Source organism: Microtus oregoni, unplaced genomic scaffold, assembly GCF_018167655.1.
Source record: "Microtus oregoni isolate MIOR12 unplaced genomic scaffold, Mior012 000006F_ref0000085, whole genome shotgun sequence".
NCBI classification, from domain to species: Eukaryota; Metazoa; Chordata; class Mammalia; order Rodentia; family Cricetidae; genus Microtus; species Microtus oregoni.
This window is the reverse complement of record NW_024543065.1, coordinates 25,695,207-25,717,851: the sequence shown is the minus strand read 5'-3', so window position 1 is coordinate 25,717,851 and position 22,645 is coordinate 25,695,207. Positions and strand designations below refer to the sequence as shown.

The 22,645-nt window shown below is 46.1% G+C and overlaps 1 protein-coding gene across 4 annotated transcripts in view; it reads right to left on the bottom strand.

Annotated features, from left to right (window-relative positions):
* Positions 1–22,645, bottom strand: part of Fyn (FYN proto-oncogene, Src family tyrosine kinase) — a 202,164-nt gene that overhangs the window by 90,159 nt on the left and 89,360 nt on the right. The window lies entirely within an intron of this gene.

Genomic DNA, 22,645 nt, shown 5'->3' with positions numbered 1-22,645 from the left:
TTAATAAAAATTAATAATAATTACCAATTAATTATTAATAAGTCTCTGTGTAGCTATTTGGGGAGCTGGCTGGTGGGACAGGGCTGGAGGGACAGAACTGACTGATGAAAAACTCCACCTACACCCACCCTCCTTACTTTTCACAAATGTAAAACTCCTACATAAAATCTGCTAAACTTAACCCAAGGGTACATAAAATATATCACCACTAATTTGGTTTGTAACAATAATGCCATTTTTATTTTATTGTGGGTCTTTATTCTCTACCATGTTGGGGGCAGGGTCTCTATGTTGTTCCTTGTCAAGAGACTTTCTAAAGCTTTAGTCTCCATGTCCCATTTCCTGCACAAATACTGCAAGTTAGATGGGTGCTCCCATTCACACCTGGTTTTGTGCATTTTGGGGATTCCTCATATTTGTGTGCAAGCATTTTACCCACTGAGTCATCCCTAGCCCCAGCAATGTAACTGTTTTTTATTGTGCTGGATAGCATTCAGGGCTTCACATCTACTCAGAAAGAACTTCATCCTGAGTTACACACAAACAACAGTTGAATTTTAGAGAACTGATAATAACCACCTGCTTTATCAGATTAAAAGAGAAAACCCTGTGATTTTAATCAATAGATGCTAAAAAAGCACTCAAGAATAATTTTAGCTCTTTGCAATTTTTGAAAATGTAAAATCTGAGTAAAGTACAATCAAGGGGAATTTTCATACTATATATATATATATATATATATATATATATATATATATATATATATATGTCTCACCATTTGTCTGGAACTTGCTATATAAACCAGGCTAGCTTCCAACTTTCTGGAGAGCTGCCTCTCTCTGCCTCCACATTGCTAGGATTAAAGCTATGGATCACCACACTCAGCTTTTATATTTTTAAAATGTGTGTGTGTGTGTGTGTGTTTTGTTTGTGTGAGGCGATACACACACAAATGTAGTTACCTGCAAAGGCAAAGGTCGGAGGTGAAGATCCCTCTGGAGTCAGTTATAGATGGATATGAGTTGCCTAAAGAGGGTACTGAGAACTGAACTCAGGTCCTCTGAACTGCTGAGCCGTTTCTCCAGCCCCTAAAGGGTCCTTTCTTAACCCACACAAAGCATCATATTCAAGGCTGGAACATCAGTAAAGCCACCCTCCTTCATCATCAGTAGACAACCTGTACATGGTTCTTAAAAATGCCCTGCATTAACCTCCCTGTCGGGTGCGAAGTCAGGAGAAATAAACGATTAAGAAGGAAGAGTTAACACCATTTAGACAGTGTGACTGGTTACACAGAAGCTTACACAGAGAACACTATGAAGGTGGGAACCGAGAAGAAGCGCCATTAAACAGTATTACTTCAGTAGGAAACACTGTGCACAGCACTGGTCAGAGAAGTCATTTAAGAGGAGAACACTGGCTTCTTTCTCTTGACCTGCATCTCCTCCTCTTCACCAAGCACCTTATCCAGATAAGCACAGGATGACAAAACAAGTAACCGAATTATACTGCAGAAGTGTGAGAGAGGGACCACAACCTCACAGAAGCCTTTCAGGATTCCAGTCCATTCTAAGGTCCCATGCAAAAATCCAAATTCTAGTTAGTATTAGAGTCACATGCAGAAATTCCAATCCTGCCTCTCCACCTTGAAGGAAGAGCGAGGCTGGGAGGGCTCAGATGACAAAGTGCCTGCTGAGTTCCCAGCATCCACGTAAAGGGTGGGTGTTGTGGCATCCATCTATAATCAACCCCAGAGCTGACGGGGTGGATACGACTGGAGCTCTGGAGCTCTTTGGCCAGGCAGGGTAGTGGAATCAGTTAGCTCCGGATTCAGTGAGCGGTGCTGCTTCAAGCACTAAGCCGGAATCCCAGCACTAGGGAGACAGGCAGAAGCAGGTAGATCTCAGGGAGTGAAGCCAGCCTGGTGGTCTACATAGCAAGCACTAGGCTGGCCAGGGCTACAAAGTGAGAGCCCATCTCAAACAGCATAAAACACACAACACAAAATACACACACACTACTGCGGAGAGGTTACAGAGGCTCTCAACATTGACCTCTGATTCCACACGTGTGTGTGCACACACCTCCACACCACACACACACCATACACCTCCCCATACACACACACACCTCTACACCACACACACACCATACACCTCCCCATACACACACACCACACACACAACACACACACACACCATACACCTCCCCATACACACACACACACACACCATACACCTCCCCCCCACACACACACCATACACCTCCCCCCCCACACACACACCATACACCTCCCCATACACACACACACCATACACCTCCCCCCCCCCACACACACCATACACCTCCCCATACACACACACACCACACACACAACACACACCTCCACACCACACACACACCACACACCTCCCCATACACACACACACACCACACACACAACACACACCTCCACACCACACACACATACCACACACCTCCCCATACACACACACACACCACACACACAACACACACCTCCACACCACACACACCACATACACACATACCACACACACTATACACACACATAACACACATACACATTGCACACACCTCCACACCATACACACATACCATACACCTCCCCATACACACACACCACACACACTATAAACACACATAACACACATACACACACACATAACACACATACACATCGCATACACCCCCACACACCACACACACTATACACACACAACACACACATACCACACACATTATGCACACACATCACACACACATATACCATACACACACCACACACACATACCATACACACAAAAAGACAATGGGAAGAAAGGAAAACAAGGCTGATACCCTTCTTCTGCATGACTTACAAGAAATGTCAACAGGAACTGAGCCTCCAAAATGCCACCCACATTGGGAAGGAGACAGGTGTCATAAAGGGAGACATGGGTAAAGAGGAGGGTAGAGAGCCAAGGTTAAGAATAATTTTCTTCATCTTCTTGAAAATACAGTTAAGGGTAACTTTGAAAGAAGCTGTTGAAGCTTCACTCAAGTGAAGCACAGCTTGATCCAGGGTCTGGACTCCTTGTCCACATTCTGGGGTAAGTGTTGGGTGTGTGTGGGAACACACTGCCAACCATCTCAGGAAAGCGAACTTTAACATGCACACTCTTCTCCCAAGGGGTTGCTTCACTGTGATTTTTGATTAAAGTGAATACAAATTAAATACAAAATACAAATGAATACAAATAATACTGATTTTCCATATTTTTTTGGATCTGAGTCAGCTATTCATTTAGTAGTAAACAAGGTTATTTGAAAATCCTAAATGATGATGTCACTTTTAAAATATGCTAATAGTCTAACTGGCTGGAAAGGACCCAAATAAACAAAACTTGAGAGACTTCCTATCTGATTGACTGATTACTGATTATTGACTGATTAACTGGTATATTCTTATGATGTAATAATACATAGCACAATGTATTGTGAAATAAATTTCCTGACAGAAAAACATTCATGATACATTGTAAAGTTTTTTTTAAAATAGGATATAAAACACCTGGTATAACTCAAAATCATTTTCAAATATCTAGATTTATAGCAGAAAAGGACAATGAGTAAAATCCTAACAATACGTTATTATCTTTGTACGGTAGAATATGTGACTTTCATTGTTTTTCTGTATTTCTAAGTTCTTCACAATGGAGTATACACTGTTCACACAGGTTATTACCCCACAATCATGAAAATACCTCCATTTAGTGAGGACTTTTGAGGCTTCTGAAATAGTGATTAATTCCCTTCGTGATGGTTCCACCCAATAAAAACCTGCTGGCAGCTATGCTGGACCCAGGTCTACCAGTTGTCCCCGGGTGACACCCAGAGATGGTCATCCCGAGAAGGTACCTATTGCCTTGCTTACCCTCACCATTCAGCATGACCTTCAGCACAGATGGCCGAGGCTAGCCCAGGATGTGTGGCAGCTGGTTATGCAGAGTGCTGGGCTGAACAACTGTGTGCATGTCCTTGTCATACTGCTTCCTGCTTAACAGCTTTCCCTGGCTTGAAGTGTTTTAAAGAGGTCACACTAGCCCCTAGATCTCCCCTAGCGACCTTCCGCAGCTCCTAACACACCCTCTCCCCACAGCTGTGCACCTGTGGGTCCCACAGGAGTTCTGTCCTCCAGGAAGCCTCCTTCTCAGCTTCCCGGGCCCACAGAGGTCCTCCCATCTCAGTCTCCCAGCTGGTCATCTGTGGGCAGGTCTGCAATACAGCAGTTTTCTACAGTGTACTGGTTCTCAGATTCAGAAGATGGATGGCTAAGGTGCCGTGATTTTGCCAGGTATTTTTTCATCTTTATGCACAACCTTTCCCACCCGGTCTATCTTCATCTGCCTCCTTTTTCTGTTGATCTCACTTGTTTTTGTTTGTTTTTATTTTTCAAGACAGGACTTCTTGGTGTAACCCTGGCTATCCTAGAACTAGCTCTGTAGACCAGGCTAGCCTCGAATTCACAGAGAACCACCTGCCTCTCTCTGCCTCCTGAGTGCTGGAATTAAAAGTGTGCATGATCACTACTCAGCTGTTTATCTCACTTTTAAAATCAGAAAATATCATTTTCCTGTTCCCAACCCACTCTCTTCCTGAAGATCTTCAGCTCTCATTTAGCTATGTAGGATGGTAAATTCTGAATACAGAAATCCCAGATGGGGCCTCACGCCCTAGTCCCATTCCAAGGTCCTGCATACTGCAACCTCTATGGCCAGTCCTGTTATGGACCATGGAACATTGTTGCTCCATGTTGTTGTTTTTCAGGACCCTAGCAGGCTATGTCATACACTTGTCTAGTTGCCTGCCTTTTCTCTTTAACACCTAGTTACTTAGTATCTTCCACATGCCAGGCCCTGTTTCCCCAAACCTCACAGCTTTAATGCCCTGTTTCCCCAACTCCGAGGGGCACTCCCCATGGCAAAGGATGTCTGGTGCAGTTATCTGCTACCAGGAAATGTAGCAGTGTGCTCCAAGTGTATCTGAGAAATATTTAACTGGCTGAAAGGAGAGAGAGAGAGAGAGAGAGAGAGAGAGAGAGAGAGAGAGAGAGAGAGAGAGAGAACAAGGCAGAGGCTGCAGGTGTCTCTCCCGGTCTCTTGTGTGGTCTGACCAGAGACGGTGGAAAAGCCTTGGGTGGGTGGGGTATGATGACTCTGCCTCTCCCATCCTGAGTGGTGCCTTCATTTTTTTTTTTCTGAGCCTGTATCCACACCAAATGACAGAGTGATGTAGATAAAAAAACATTGTTTCAGTTGTAGAACACTTTAAATATGAAGGTTACCATATTTACTGTTGTGTACTACCCAGCCCTCCCCATGAAAAGTCCAGTAAACTGGAAGTAAGCAAACCACTCCGCTTTTTGCAAGCTCCTGCTACCAGCAGCAAAAAAAAAAAAACAAACCAAAAAAAAAAAAAAAAAAACCCACAAAACCTGACAGCCCGACAATACCCAAATGGAAAATAAAAACCGAGTAAGAGTCACACACCCAGAGAGAGTGAGCAAACCCACACTGCCTGGAGGAACCCTCTAATTGCCCCCACACTTCTCCGGCACCCTTCCAGCTGCTTACATTTAAAGAAACCCAACTCCTGGGCTCCTGGCAGCTGTGGAGGAGTCAGGACTTATGTTCTCAGTGTCTGGACGACTGTGGCAGGCAGGGCCAACGAGGACAGACATCCACAAGCAAGGCTCCACTGAAGAGCCAGCAGCAAGCTTAATGTATGCTATGCAAAGCTGAGCAAACGAGCTCTCAGGGCAGCGCAACTACAAGAAACAATAAAAATCATTGCGGGGGAGAAAGGCAGCTGGAGCCTGTGTGGGCAGAAGCGCTGCAGTGGCCACTCATCCCGAGCAGCCTGCCAGCCTCCCCCGACAGGCTGCCTGAGGAGCCCAGGCTGCAATTAACCTTCTAGAAGGGAAATGACCGGAAACGCAGGCACCCACGCTCTTCAGCATGGTGGAACTAAGTAAGCCTTCCTTGGCAAGAATTCCAAGCACTACTCTCAATGCTTAGAAATGCCAACCTCTGATTTCAGGCTGGCTCTGATCCTGTCCTCCTATTCTCTGGACAGGAATCTCACCAACTCAGTTTCTCATCCCTCCCAGCCTTCACCCTTTTGCGTTCCCATCACTCTCACGCTCAGGTCATTCTTAGGGAAGTAGCTACAAAGAAGGTTTCTTTTCTTTTCTTTTCTTTTCTTTTCTTTTCTTTCTTTTTGGTTTTTCCAGACAGGGTTTCTCTGTAACTTTGGAGCCTGTCCTGGAACTCGCTCTGTAGACCAGGCTGGCCTTGACCTCACAGATCTGCCTGCCTCTGCCTCCCAGTGCTGGGATTAAAGGTATGTGCCACCACCACCCAGAGGAAGGTATTTTTTTATTGATATTTATTGAGCTCTACATTTTTCTCTGCTTCCCTCCCTGCCTCTCCCCAGCCCACTTCAATCCTCCCCCAACGTCCCCATGCTCCCAATTTACTCAGGAGATCTTATCTTTTTCTACTTTCTACTTCCCATGTAGGTTAGATCTATGTAAGTCTCTCTTAGTGTCCGCATTGTTGTCTAAATTCTCTGGGATTGTGGTTTGTAGGCTGGCTTTCTTTGCTTTATGTTTAAAAACCACCTATGAGTGAGTATATGTGATAGTTGTCTTTCTGTGTCTGAGTTACCTCAATGTTTTCTAGCTCCATCCGTTTTCCTGCAAAATTCAAGCTGTCGTTATTTTTTTCTGCTGTATAGTACTCCACTGTGTAAATGTACCACATTTTTCTTACTCATTCTTCGATCAAGGGGCATTTAGGTTGTTTCCAGGTTCTGGCTATGACAAACAAAGCTGCTATGAACATAGTTGAGCAGAGATAATCAACACCCTTCACAATAGCCACAAATAGCATAGAATATCTCGGAGTAACTCTAACCAAACAAGTGGGAAACTTGTATGACAAAAACTTTAAATCTTTGAAGAAATTGAAGAAGACACCAGAAAGTGGAAAGATCTCCCATGCTCTTGGGTAGGCAGAATAAACACAGTAAAAATGGCAATCTTAACAAAAGCAATCTACAGATTCAACGCAATGCCCATCAAAATCCCAGCAAAATTCTTCAATGACCTCGAAAGAATGGTATTTTTAAAAGGAAAAAACAAAACAAAAAAAGAACCAGATCACAACAACACACACAGAATCTCGAAGAACAGGCCCTTTTCACACGATGAAACTGTGGCACAAGAAGAGATGTGTTGTGCCACCAGCTGCTGGTGGCAGGACTGGGACCTAAGGGCAGAGCCCTTCCCCCCTCAGCTCTACCACATGCCACCCCTGTCAGAAGAAGTGGCACATCTATGAACCAGAGACCAAGGAAGCTGTAGTCACGTACCTTCTTCAAGTTCAGAATTAACAATTATTCTATGAGCGAGCCTCAAAGAACCTGGGCAACTTCCCCAAATCCCAAAGGCAGTGAGGATGGTGTTGGGACTCTTGGCCCAGACCAATGACAAAACTTGCTCATCACGCTTCTGAATGAAGCAGAAGGCTGCTTCTCTTTTATGTGGCGCTCTTGGCATCATGGAAGAACAATCTCAATGTATGAATGCCAAAGTCACTTTCCCAGAGTCTACTGAAATTTGGAGGGTGGAATTGGTACTCGGTAAGAAGGGTGGCCCTTAAAAACGTCTTGATTTCCTGGTAAGACCATCATTCTGGAATTTGTAGGGACCGTGGGGGATTCTGAAGAGGTGGTGTCCCCAGGTGGCTCCCCTCTCCCTAGCAGACTGAAGCAGAGGCACAGAGCCCTCCTTGAGCTAGAACACACCAGTTTCTGGGGATACAAAGAGCTCTCTGCGGGGCAACACCAGGGACTCACGGGTTTCCTCTCCCCTTCACCATGAAAACTCCCTCACATATCCAGACTGAGTATGTCCGACCCCAACCACCACTGCCTATGAATAATGATGTGGCAGTGACTGGTTAGGCCAGCTCATTATCAAAGCAGGACTGAAGCACACCAGAGCAGATGCCTGGGTTTTTCTTCCTTCCTTCCTTCCTTCCTTCCTTCCTTCCTTCCTTCCCTCTCTTTCTTTTTTGTGTTGTACTAAAACCAAAAACAAACAAACAAACAAACAAAGGTGGTTATGCCCTTGCACACGGGAACAGTTTCAGGACATATGTTGTATGTACACAGTGTTCTTTTAGACAAATGATGAAAAGACATCACCATGGACTCTTACGTAAGGAGCCTAAACTGGAGAAAAGAATCGTCTTCCCTACGTTTGGTTTGGAGTTCCCGAGAGCAGCTCAGTGAGAGCTGACCGGGCAGCAGGCCCACAGCCCAGTAGCCTTCGGGAAGATGCTCCACTTCCGCATCAAGCTCCTCATCCTCCCGTCTTCGGGTAATCTCTCTCCCTGTGAAATGTGTAAGTGAGTCTCCTATCTTCATACAGCAGAAAGCGACAGAAGCTCTAGAAACAGCTTTTGTCTCAGCCGCTTCTAGACAGTTAAGAGAAACTTGATTCTGCTGATACCCCCTGCCTGCGTCAACACTCTAGTGTGAGAATTTTCACTCTGAAACTTGCAAGTTTTACTCGGAGCATTCATGGGTACCATTTAGCCATTGCCATTAATATTAAAAATGTGTTTGCTTTATGATTTAGCTGCCCATCTGGCTATACTACAGCTTTCAACTGTTCTTTTTTTTTTTTTTTCTAAAAAGGGTTTCACTCTGAGGGGTGTAGATGCATGCTTGGGCCTTTATTAGCCGGGAGCCTTGGGCAGGTAAGTAGGTTCTTAGAGCTTCAGTTTCTACACATAAAATGTGGGCAGCAATATCTCTGGGTGCTGCGAAGGGGTCAACACAGTATGGGAAATACATGCCCCACTCCGACTCAGTACACGGTAGTACACAGCCAACTTTAGTTCTCAAACTATGCTTTCTTTCTTAGCTATGGAACAAAACTGAAGCAGTTGAAAAGCAACAGCATCAATCAATAAGGCGAATGAAGCACAGCACACAGTTGGAGCTGGCGAATCCATGGAGGGCTCTTGGGTTGCTCTGTTTACTTCTGGAAATTTAAAAGTTTCTGTGGTAAAATGTTTTAAAAAACAAATTGGTCACTGATTTTTTCTTTTTCAAGTAAAGATAAAAATTGTGACGATTACTTCCTGTGTCTGAGGAAGTGATAGGTGGCGGTGTTGCGGTTAATTCAGGGCTAGGAGGCTACATCATCTCCCCTGGCTGGGTGCTAGAGGGGGCGTGCACATCTGCACACATCGGGCGGTACTCTGTAAAGGCTCCCCAGGTGATATGGATGCTTCAGGGTGAGAACCTCTGCGCTGGCAGAAAGTGCAGAAACCACACTTTCCAGCATATTAATTGTGAGAATCAACACTCTGCATAATGCAAAGCTGGTGCCTTCCGCTCATCTGCGGCTGATGCACAGAGGAGCCTCCCTCTGGTAAGCCAAGGGTGGACTAAGAACCCAGTGTGACTGCATCCTCTCTGTCAATTGAGGAGCTGCTTCAGCGGCTTTCAGACTCAGTGACCCGGTGAACGGGACAGTGTTACACAGAAGCAAAAGGAAGGTGTCGTGTCCTTCACGACACAACTGCCACCCCCTTGTTCTAGTCCCCCAGCTCGTTCCTTCTCTTCCACTGCCTTCACTGGTAGCTGAAGAAGGCAGAGAGACGTGTGAGGGGAGCTAGGGATGTGACAGCATGAGGGGAGCCCTCTCCCTCTCCCGGGAGCAGAAGTAGTCTGACTTATGTCCCCTTAGAATTCCTGTACTGAAGCCCTATCTCTCAATGTGACTGCATTTGGAGACAGGGACTTTAACAGAGGTAAGTATGTTAAATAAGGTCACAGGGGTAGGTCCTTCAGAGGGGGAGGAAGACATGATGCACAAAGAACTGGTTGGATTCCCAACATCATAAAAACCTGTTACGTCGGTTCACATCTGTACCCTAGCGGGAGGTGGAGGCAGAAGAGTCACAAATTCAAGGTCATCCTGCACTACAAACTGAGTTTGAGGCTAGCCAGGCTTTTGGTGGGTTTTTTTTGGGGGGGGGGTGTCCTATTTTTTTTTAATTTACTTTCTAAAACAAAACAAAAAAACTAAATAAATAAAATAGGAGGAAGAATCCTGGCTTAGATACAACACTAAATCGCAGGAAGATTGCTGCAAACTCAAGGCCAGCCTGGGCTACACAGTGGAGACAAACAAAGAACTTAAGAACACATATAGAACGGGACATGTGAAGGCTTAGGGAGGCCGTTGTCTTCTACAGGCCCAAGAGGCAGGCCTCACAAGAAACCTTAAGTGTTGGCATTTGACCTCTGACTTCTAGCATCCAGAATGTGAGAAATCTATTTCTCTTGCTTAAACTCCCCTTGGCCCTCAGTCTCAGGCATTTTGTTATACCTCCCTGACCTGACTGATATCAGAGGTCTCTTTGATGGAAACAAGTATCCAAAAGTGGCCTCTATTTGTTTCTCTCGTTTGTGCCAAAGGTTCTAGAATATATTAGACTCATTCCTTCAGTTACTGTTTAATGAAAAAGAAACAGTGTGGGCCACAGAAGTAAATTTTCCAGCCTGAGGGACCAGGAAGAAGGTGTCATTTAAAATAAGCCTTGGGTATCGTTGAGTGTGGTGGGCACTGGGAACTAAACCTGGGTCCTCTGTGAGAGCAGACAGTGATCTTCACTGCTGGGCCATTCTCCTGGGTCGCCTGAAAGGCTGGTGAGAGGAGGAAGGGAGCTCTCGCAGTCTGGTGAGGGCACTGAGGAGGGCCCAGAGTTGGTCTGGTTTTGCTGTTGGACTGGGTATGAAGTTTAATAGCTGAATGTGGTGGAGAGGTCGCCTGGTCGGAAATCACAGAAGGCCCTGATTGGGCCTTTCTCGGTCGGGGAGCAGGGCCAAGGGTGTCTTACAAGGTTTGAAGAAGAGAATGCTGAGACTGTTACTGGCTGGTGAGGGCAACTGAAGAGATATGGCATGGGTTTACATGTTTCTTCGTCTTCTTTAATCTGCAAGGGAAGGTTCAGAGAAGCGATGTGTCTGGCCCAAGATTCCACAGATGGTCAGATGGAACTCTATTTCAAACACAAGCCCAGAACCAAAGAGATGCCCTGCCCATTGTTCTGCTTAAAGCCCCAAGTCAGGCTGGAGGGATGGCTCAGAGGTTGAGAGCACTGCTGCTCTCCCAGGGATCCGCAGTTCAAGTCCCAACAACCACACAGGGGCCCACAACCATCTATAAGAGGACCCCATGCACTCGTCTCGCAGGCAGGCATACATGCAGATACAGCACTCATATACATAAAACACATAAATAAGTCTTCTGCTGGCCAGTGTGGGCACATGCCTTTAATCCCAGCACTTGGGGGGTAGACACAGGCTAATCTCTGGGAGTTTGAGGCTAGCCTGGTCTACAGAGTGTGTTCCAAGACAGCCAGGTTAACACAGACAAACCATTTCAAAAATTAAAACAAACAAACAAACAAACAACGTCCCAAGCCAGCTCCTGGTTGCCACCCTCCCTTTCATGAGAATGAAGATCTGCAATTCACACTGCTTTTAGAGTTGAGAAATAGGAAAACCAACCACAAGGGCCTCCAGTACACAGGCACCTGAGGAAAGAAGCCTTCCCAACAAAGCAGTTGTGTTCTTCATGTCCTTCGCTGCTTCAGCACAATGAAAAGGTCAGGGTGAAATTTCCCCTGTATAACTTGTAGGATCAAAGCACCAGCAATGGGAACTTGAAAGGCAGCTACAGAAATGTAGAGAAGAGAGGTGGCGGGAAGGGAGGGGTATTGTCCCACACGGTATTTTCAGGGCAGCATCGGCCGGCACTCTCAAACATGCCATACTTCTCCAATTCTGGCTTAGTTCATTTTCTGTGGCGGTAACAGAGTACCGAGCCTGGGCCACTTGTAAGAGAAGGGAGGCTGATTTTAGCTTCACAGATCTGCTTGGCGTCTGTGCAGAGCTGGTTGTGGGAGGCAAGTTGGTACCTGTAGAGTGGCCGCGTGGTGAGAGGGGGAGGAAGAGAGAGCTGAGGAGCAGAACTCGGCTACAGCAGCCCTCTCTGAATAATGAACCCATTCCCATGAGAGGAGTACCAATCTATCTAAACAGAATCAGCCCTTACACACCCTGCCTCTCTGCATGGTTACTCGGGAGACCAAATTTCAATGAATTTTGTGAGGAAAACCTTATCTATACCATGAATATTCAGCATCCATGCAAGCACAACGCTTTTTGCTCATTGCTCTTCTAAAACCTTAAGATATAGTGAAACTGAAAATTAGGTTAGGAATAAGAATTAATGCTTCTAAAAAGGTGACATGTTCTTCACCTTCTCGTGTGCTCAAGCCTTCACTGCTGGGTGCTATGGTTTCTTGGTGAATTCTTCCGGTGCTACCAACCACCCTCTCCCTTCCGGTGAGAGGATACAAGAGGGAGTGTGTACAGGTGTGTGTGGGCGTGTGCATGCACACGTTGTGTGTTTGTGGGTCTCCTGCTCCCATTTTGTTCTGTAAGTACATTCATATCACAACTTTCACACACACACACACACACACACACGTTAATTACAGGTTATTATTCTTATCCATTAAATAAATTCCTCTGTCCTACATGCCACGTCTGACTGCCCCTCTGATCTGTCAGGGCAGTGAAGGATTGTTCCAAGCATGCACTCTATCTGCAGACTCTAGAGGGTATGAGAGTCAAAATATTCTCCATGATGGCTGGTGTTAGAAGCTTGAAAAATGCTGAAGTTATATATGTACACAGATTGCAGGATAAGTTTGTCAAGGTATAGGCTCCCTAGTCTCCCTAAGTCAAAAGATACAATTGAGTTGAAGTGGGTGATTGTTACACTCTTACTTAGTCCCCATTTCCAGGACATCAACTGGGCACTGAGACAAACTATGTCCTCAAGAGAGGCTGAGAAAGGTTCCAGGTCAAGGGCCACTTAAGTAAATGCTGTCTGTCCTGAGCCTTTGCTATTTCCTTTCCCCTGCTCATCCAGGGCCTCCTCTCTCAGCTATTAGTATAGCACACAAAACTACACCATTTTTACTCAGGACCACCTTTGAAAACTAAACCTAGAGACAAAGACACTTCTCTAGAGGCAGCGATAATCTCTGGCTTCTTAGTAACAAGAAGCCACTAAAAGACACCGTGAGAGGAACACGAGCTATTCACTCAAGGAAACACAAATGACTTCAACGCAGGTGCGAGAAAGGAGTGTTGTGTGTTGGGGTGTCTAAGTAAGCACTCTTTAGGGAAGGGGTAAGGAGAAAGGCCTTTCACATTGTTCTGATCCCAAACCACCTTATACCTAGGGCAATTTAAATGGCAGGTTTCGGACAATCAGGGAATATAAAGGACACACCAAGTCACAACCTCAACATACAACATTGAGGGAATCAGCAAAACTCATGGAGCTCCCAGAAGAGGGGCTGGCCTGGGTGCCATCCTCCCTTCAGCTGCTGCATGACCAGAGGGAAGGCATCCTTGCTTTCTCCCCCGCATCACTGACAGCAGTGGGAGATGTGGGTCTGGGCTCCAGTTAAGAACAAGAGAAATTTTTTTTTCCTGATTGGAAGTTCAATTTTTATAAATCAGAGCTTGTATGTGGATGCTCATTGTACAGACCCCAGGCTTCTTGTGCCATTTTCTTGCCAGCTTCCTTCCCACCCTGCGATTATGGTCTAAGAGTTCATGCAACGGGGTCAACAGACAAAGACTTGACACCTGGAAGAAACAGAACCTGACCTTTTCCAATGCTCATGGTACTGATGTACTGGGGAAATAGTTGACCAGTCAAAACAAAACATAGACTAGGGAGACGGCTTAAGTAAAGTGTTTGCTATGTACGCAGAAGGACCTGAGTTAGGATCTTCAACAACCATATAAAAGCCAGGTGTGGTGACACCATCTGAAACCCTAGTGCTTGCTGGTGCAGGACAATCACTGGGGCTCAGCAGCCATCTAGCCTATGTTCAGTCAGAGACTCTGTGTCAAAAAGTGAAGTCAAAGTAACAGAAAACAACATCGATGCCAACCTGTGGCCTCCATATTTACTTGTATGAGAAAGTGTAACCCCACATACATGCCTGCAACACATGCTTGCGCGCGACACAAACCATAAACAACAAAGGGGAGAGATGAAGCTGGGTGTGGCGGAGGTATCTATTACCCTAGTTACACTTGAAGACTGAGGTGAGATTGCAGGTTCAAGGACCACGAAACAAGTTTGAGACTGGCCTGGGCAACGTGCTGAGTCCCTGCGCGTCTCAAAGAGCAGGTAAAAGGCCTGGAGATAAAGCCCCGGGTTAGAGTCCTGCAATACACTTACAAGGCTATAGATTCAATCCCCTAGTACCACCCCCCCACCCCCATTTAAGAATACAGAATACTCACCGACTAACAAACATTTAAAGAATCTATTAGTTAGGGAAGGTCTTTAACAAAGAATGCCATCATTTTGGACTTGAAAAAAAAAATGCCACCCAGTAACTTCTAAGAAAAAGAGAAACATGGAAACCACCATGGAGAAAGTAGGACTCTGCTCCAGCACGCACCAGCTTTTCCGGGCAGTGGTCTCATGGCTGCCAGGGTGGAGGCAAACCGCTGAGTGGCAGTTATGGTTGCCCCAAGCATCTCCCTATAATTAGAGTGCCAGGGGGAAAGGCACGAGGAGGAGAGAAATATGTGACCTCAGACTCGGGGATGGGGGAGGCAGATTCAAGAGAAAGAACCAGCTGGTGTGATCTTGAACCACTACACTGCCCAGGGACGGAGACACCCAAAATGCAGCTCCCTCAAAGTGAGGCTCACTGGAGCAGTAAGATGCACAGAGTTTCAGAGATGCAGTCTAAACATTACATGGCAGACATTAACATTTCGTCTATTGGGTTTACATGGCAAACAATAACGTTTTGGAGATAGATAGATAGATAGATAGATAGATGACAGATAGATAGATAGATATAGTAAAATATAAAAACTACGTTCACTGGTTTGTTTTTTTTTTTTTCAAACCTGGTGTTGAGAAAAATGATCCACAGTTTTTGTGTTGGATTCCTATTGGATGGAGCTGGTTCAGACCACAGCTTCTTCACTTGTCAGTCAGAGCTCATGGTGGGGCCCGGCTGCTGGAAGTCTCGGGTGGTCTGCAGAGACGGCGAGTCATGAGATGACCTGTCAAGTCACAGGTTCTCGCTACTGGCTGGCAGACAATTTCTGCTTTAGGAAGCATGAGAAGCAATGCCAAGAGATGCAAGATGATCAAGTCTAATTGGCAGGGTGCTGTCCCTCTGTGCCTAGAGGGTGGTTAGTCTGTTAAATGGTGGAAGGATGAAGTCCCTGCACAACAAGTCAACATGACAAGAGGCTCTGTGTCTGCACAGTTGCCACCATCCAAAACAGAGTGATCCTAGAACAACGGGGATGAGCCCCGCCAGTTCTTAAGCAGGAACATCCTGGACGCGGTTCCTGTTCTGTCTGCCTTACCCCTCCATGGGCACAAGCTTACAGGTTTCCCCTTGCTGTGTGCTCACTGATACACATGGAAAGAACAAGAAAGCACAAATGGGTGAAAGCAAGACTTGGGGAAGTCTGAGAAGGAAAAATCCTCTAGATATTCAGAGGAAAGTACTATTTAAAGGTGACCTAAGAAATAGCTACTTGTGAGCTTTTAATCTACTAATTCAGAAATTTCAGCCTCTGATGTAAGGAAATCCAATGCCTTAGAGCGGTGGTTCTCTACCCTTTAACATAGTTCTCCATGTAGTGGTGACCCCCAACCTTAGAATTATTTTCATTGCTACTCCATAACTGTAATTTTGCTACTGTTATGAACTGGAATGTAAATATCTGTGTTTTCCGATGGTCTTGGGCATCCCCTGTGAAAGGGTCATTTGACCTCGAAATCCAACTTTCCCTTCTTCCCAAATCTAACAACCTGTAAGTCAAAACAGCATTCCAGTTTCGCTCCATTATAACAGTTTCTTACATGGAGAAGAGAACGTTAAACACAAACACACAAACAAGAAAGAAAAACTTGCATTTGTGAACAGCCATAGGCAGCAGCGGTGCTGGCTGTAAACGGGCTCAGCTCCTCAGTGGTCTATACTGAAGTCAGGGCAGGTGACAGGCAGATCCGGCAGTGTCAGGCCTGCCTGCCTCGGCTCTAACAGCACCTGTTCCTTTCAGAAGTGGGGGAATTGCATTTCTCCAGCCGTTTAGGACCTTCCCAGACATGCAGGGTCTACAGCCTGAGGCAGGAACTGCAGAATGGGAAGAGGGGATTCAGGACAAGAAGGTGCTGAAAGACCCTGGTTAAGCATGGCAGACAGACGTGGCTCCATCTGAGCTCCACCTTATGGCTCGCGAGCGTGACCTTGTGCAAGTTACTTCAGCCCTCTGAAGTGTGTGCAAGGAGAAAGTGAAAGAAGCTGTAGGCTGTGAGAGATTTAGCTCAGCGGATGTCACTCCTTCCTATCCCTAAGGCAAGAAAGAAAACTGTGTAGGACAATCTGTTACTACAACAAGATCTAGCAGACTACCACAGAAATCAAACATATGAAGACGCATATTATACGGCACAGAGAATTCAGAACAAGAGGCAAAAATATCTGGCAGCCTTCCAAAACAACGACAGATCCGGGCAAAGACTATCCAGACGCTCACACCACCAGACAACTGAACATTAGGACAGGATTCACAATGTACCCAGGTGTCACACACAGGTGACTTGCCAACTCAAAGTGCACCCTCTTCTAGCTGGGTCTGGTTACCACCTTAGCCAACACCAAACAGCAGCAAGGATGGTAAACAAACCAACATCACTTGCCCTGTGATGTGATGTCATGTTAGACATAAGACATCACTTATGACAGATTCTTCCTATTTTAATAGCAACCCTCCAGACCCGATGCGTTTTAGAAAGAGAAGACCAGATTAAATGATATCATGAAGAAATAGCCAAGACCAGAGCATGGGTGTGTGGGAGGCAGAGGCAGGCAGAGCTCTGAGTCTGAGGCTACGTTATCTGACTAGTGAGCTCTAGGCTGCCCAGCGCTACTCACAGAGTGGATTCATCTCATGAAATAAAAGAGTTCTGGGTAGACGGGGAAATCCAAAGACGGACTGGGATTGGAGAACACTAACGGATGTTATCGACAGAACCGTGACAGAAGAAGGCTGTCGTTCTTAGGTTAGACATGGTACAACACTTGAAACTGCAGTGTCAAGACAGTCTCTGTTTCTAGGTGGTTCAGAAAACAAATAAGATGGGTGCGATTTTCACGTATGATTGGAAGAGAATAAAGCGAACATAGTAAATATGGAACAAGCGGGAATTTTAAGCAAATGACTTAGAGGCGTTTGTTTCTTCATTGGCTCCTGGCTGGTAGGTTGGACACCTTTTAAAAATAACAAGTAGGGTGCTAAAGAGATGGCACCGAAGTTGGGAGCATGCACTGCTCTTTCCATGGGACCTGAGTTTTATTCCCAGTACCCACACCAGGTGGCTCACAACCACCTGTAATTCCAGCTCCTCTGGCTTCTGTACATCTGCACTCACGTACACATAACCCCTACATACACACAGAAACATACACATATCTAAACATAATAGAAACAAAATAAAAAATAAAAAGTTGGGGGAGAAAGGCAGGAAAAACCAAACAACCACTATCGCCTCCAAAGATGGAAGGAGGAGGAGGGAGGGAGGAGATAGTATCAGCACCTCCTTCTGTGAAAAGCTGTCCACACTGACATTCAGGCTAGCTTCCCTTTCAGGGTTTTCATTCAGTATTTCTTTTATCACTTTAATGAATTTTGCATGTGCTGATTCAAGTCAACATACCAGTGTATCAGCTTCTTTGCTAGCCGACACCAAAACCAAACATCTCCACAAAGCTCAGTCGGCAGGCTGTGCTAATCCACAGGGCAGGATGAGACCTCAGACCAAATCCCAACTCAAGACACTGGCACCTATCTCTATCAGGATGGTTTCTTAAATTTACTTTTTAAATAGTGTGCATGTGTGTGCAAGTGTACATGTATATTTCTGTCCACAGAAGCTGGGACTACAGGAGGTTGTGAGCTGACCAAAACGGGTGTTAATAACAGAACCCGGGACCTCAGGAAGGGCAAAGAAACACATGTAACCATTGAGCCATCTCTCCAACCCTTTCAGGATGGTTCAAACTGGTGAGATTAGATAAAGTCTGTGGGCAGAACATTACTGGACTCTTATCTTTCCCCCTAACAGAAGGGTCCCATTCTTTTGTGCTGGGCAATGATGGAGGAAGAGCAGTATGGAGCACTGGTTAGCCATGCCATGAAGGTGTCCGTCAATCTGTGCCCATGCACAGAGCAGCAATGCACAGCCTATAGAATAGCCTGTCTGAACTCCATGCCTAGAGTTCCCAATGAAGCAGGAATGAGTACCTCGAGGCCTTCAACCAAGAGGACTACCTGGATCCCAACAGTGAGTGTGCCTGGCTTCACTGTGTGCTTGCGGTCCAGCATAGAGCTGTGCTCTTCAGCAGGGTGCTACAGATGCTGTCACAGAGACACCTCTTCCCAGGCTCTGCAGGCCAGCTGGCATCTTTGTGCCACTTCCTAGAGCACCACCTATTAACAGTGCCTCCAAGTCTGCAGAGGACATCAAACACTCCCACGGCAAACATCCCCACCCCAGACAGGCAAATTCGGGAGCCTCTGCGTTTATCGGGTGATATGACTCCGTCACCTGAGAACTAGTTTGGGAGGATCAAATGCATTGCAGCTCTTTATAAACTTAAAGAGCTACCCGAAAGGCATCCGGATACACGGTCTCACTGGCAAAGCTGATGTGGGGCTGCGTCCCCAGCAGCCCGATTTCAGTCTTTTCAATCTAGTCGAACACTAGCGAAGGCAACAGTTTCCGACTCTGAAAATACCTCCCCGAAGTGAGCAATTTGGGCTTCTATGTGTTGCTACAGATTCAAGCCACACTACGGCGTGACTTTTAGAGTGAGGGCAGATGGCAAAGCCATGGGCTACTGTAGATGAGCAGGGAAGCGTGCTGGAAGCAGCTTCACGGAATCTGGTCCAGGTTGTTGCCAAAACTACCCTGGAGTGAAAATGACACCTGTCTTGGTAAACAAGTGAGAAAGGGACAGTGGATGACCTCAGCAGCCAGGACCACAAGACGATGCAGAAGACGCCTTTCTGCCTCCTAGACTCGGGCTGGTGTCCAAAGTGACTACTCTGGACAACTCTAGCTTCTAGCACAACACTCTCAAAAGGGGATCTTAGAGGCTGGGCCAGACTACAACATACAGAGCCTCTTGGGCTATGAGCAAAGGCTGAGAGGGGGCGGGGAGTCTTGATTTAGGGCTATAAATGGACAGTTTTGCCACACTTACCCTGTATAAAACACAGGGTTTATTGTCTCTTTCACCTGTTTGCCTCCGAGACCTCTGTATGCTCCTCCAAGTTCCACTCATTTTAAAGACAAGGATCGATAACACAAAGTCCCTAGACCCCTGGGTCTGGCCATCTGAAATGAGGCTATCAGACTTCCCTTGCCTGGCTTTCCAGAACACATTTCCACGGCAATCGTATGAGAGGGAAGGATAAAGAAGATCAGGAAGCCAAGAGAGCATCCCACCAGAGCTTTCGGTAGGAACGTAGTCACGTGCTCAACACATGTCACACCCCTTTCTGGGAAGACGGTATTGGTCTGGAAGTGAGGTTGGTGTAACCTAAAATACACCACACAAAAAGCACAGTTACCTCCCAAAATAGGCCCCATAATCAAGCCAAGCCATCTCGAGAGAATTGTTCTGTGTCGCAGCTTGACATATGTTGCTTTAATCTCCCAGCTTCAGCGAATGCAGCCATATTGGGCTGCGAACGTGCGCAGCCAGTCACATCTAAGCCAGACTGTGGTGTCACCGGCAAACGGATGCAAATAAACAGCCCTGCGAACCAAAATACTTGATCTCAATCAACTGTGATGAGATCCCTCTCCTCCCTATGCACATTTCCATCACACCAGAATCACTACCCACGATTTGGGAGGAGGGACCACTCAGATGGCAACGCTATCTGTCTCATCTGCAGACAAACACATCTGAGGAAGCCGGGCTGAGGTGAAGGGGAGACAGCCCCTTCTGTAGAGATGCCGAGAGCACGCTGAGAGACCCACTCTCCTTGTGTGGGCCACGGTTCAGTACGGTCCACGTGTGCTTGGAGTCAGGAGGTAGCTTGACTCCTAACGAAGTCAGGTAGCTTCATGAAGAAGGTAGCTTCTTGGCAGCCTCTCAGGCCTCTGTATTTTGAGCCCTTTTCAGATGGTTGTATATAATTAGATGTCAAAGTATCTTAAAATATAAACCCTCCACACAATAGTGGGCACTTCAGTCATTCTACCGGTTCTATCTCCATGCCACTGACTTCTGGGGTCACTTTCTGGGTTTGTGCACATGTGCTGGTGTCCTATACATTGCAGGGCATTCAGCAACATCCGTCCTATCACCAGATACCCTCTAGGAGGGCAAGGTGACCCCAGACGAGAACCTCTGTGCTCTGTGCACTTACCTCTCACTCGGACATGGCCTAGAGGTGAGAGAATCTTGGCTTTAGGGATATTGAAACTTCTTGACTCATGATGAAGAATCGAAGTCTGAGAAATACTAGCACCCCTGAAGATTCATACACCGCACTGCTGTCTCAGTTATTAGTGCCAGGACACAGAAGACGACATCTTTGCTACTCTGAGCTCTTGGACTGCTCTCCTCTCAACAGCTCTGTTCTGAGACTACTCAACAGAAAGCCCCTCCCCCAGACCATCAGTAGGTGCTCAGTGAGAGAGTAAAGGATGAGAAAGGGAGTTTAGGGTTGGGTGTCTACTGACATTATCTACAGAGGCAAGGCATTCCCAGTCAGATCCTGACAGGTAGAGAGAAAACGGTAAAGCTTCCAGGATAGGGTGGGGTGTGGACATGACATTAGAGGACACGGATGTAAAGGGGAGATGGTCAGGTTAGTCCCAGAGAACGGGTGGCAGAGGAAGAGCATATGGACTTGGTGGACCAGGGTGAGGAACAGTGAGGTGACCGGCCTAGACACTAAGAGCAGCAGGGAGCTCAATGAATATTTAAATATTCATCACATCCTTTGGTGTGTCAGGTACTGTGGTGGCAGGAAGGGACTTAACGAAGTCCCTGTCCCACAAACAGTCTGATGTCAGGAGCAGGCTGTTTTCCTTTCCACTCTCCCTCATCCCATCCTTTTGAGCAAGCTAACTGTCCTCTGTCTAAGAGTTCATTCTTTCTGTTCTTTATTCACACACAACAAAATTCTCTCTCTCTCTCTCTCTCTCTCTCTCTCTCTCTACTGTGCAGTTCTGTGTGCTTTCACAAAAGCCTATAGTTACATAAATACCACCACAATTAAGATATGGAACAGTAATGACCACTCTTCTCAAACAATTTCCTTGTGTCCCCTAATTGCTTATTATTTTATGTTTCATTAAGACAAAAATGGGTTCAGTACAATGATTTAATGCATGCATACAGTGTCTAATGACCAAATAGAATGAGCATTCCCAGTTCCTCAAATGTAAATACTTCTATATGCTTGGAACACTTATGTTCTTTTCCTAGTTGTTTTGAAATATACTCTATATTGTAATAATCAGTCCTTCTGTAGCGTGCTGGAGAAACCAGGCCTACTCCCTTCTGTCTCATGTCGTACGTATCAGCAAGCTGCCTTGCCACACGCTAGTTTCTTATCCCCGAGAGGACCTGTATCCCCTGGTTAGAGATTTTGTTGAAGAGACTCTGTGGCTTTTTAGAGATTATCATAGAGACCTCCTGAGGTCATGTTCATGTCCTTGATTCATAAAACAGACATATGTGACCTTCATCAGCACTCCTCTGTAGTTAACATGGGTGATTCTTCCCCAAACACAGGTAAAGTCTTCACCCCAAAACCAAATTCTTGGGTCTCTATGAACTACATAACTATTGGGGTGGGGTGAAATAAAAAAGAAGGTTTGGAAACAAAAGCCTACACAAACCAAAAGTATCATTTCCCTCACTGCCATCACTTCTGACTAAAGTGAACGAAAACAGTATCATACTTTAACCAAAAGCTCCAACAATGTCACCTCACTCGGTTGCAAGGTGGCAGGAAGGGAAGCCAAGTTAGCTGTGCTTGTCTGAGAATAGCTTCCTGGGGTTCCGGAAGGAGGCCCAGGTCACAGGAGTCCCCCAGCTTACTACGGAGCAAACGATGGAGAAGTGGCTGTGGTGCCCCGTGAAATCACACATGTGTGTAATGAACCCATCCTGCAAGTCTTTCTGCTGAAGACACACACCTTGCGAGTGACTTAGCTTCAATGGCAATGTGGTCCCCAAACAAGGGGCTCTGTCATGCAGCATGGCTACTGTGGAGCACCTACTAAGCCACGCACTTCTCAGCTCACTTATTCCCACAACAGTCCCGTGGAGGAGGAGATACTAACAGCCTTGGCTGGCAGAAGAATCCCAGAGGCTATAAAACAGCCAATAGGCGCAGA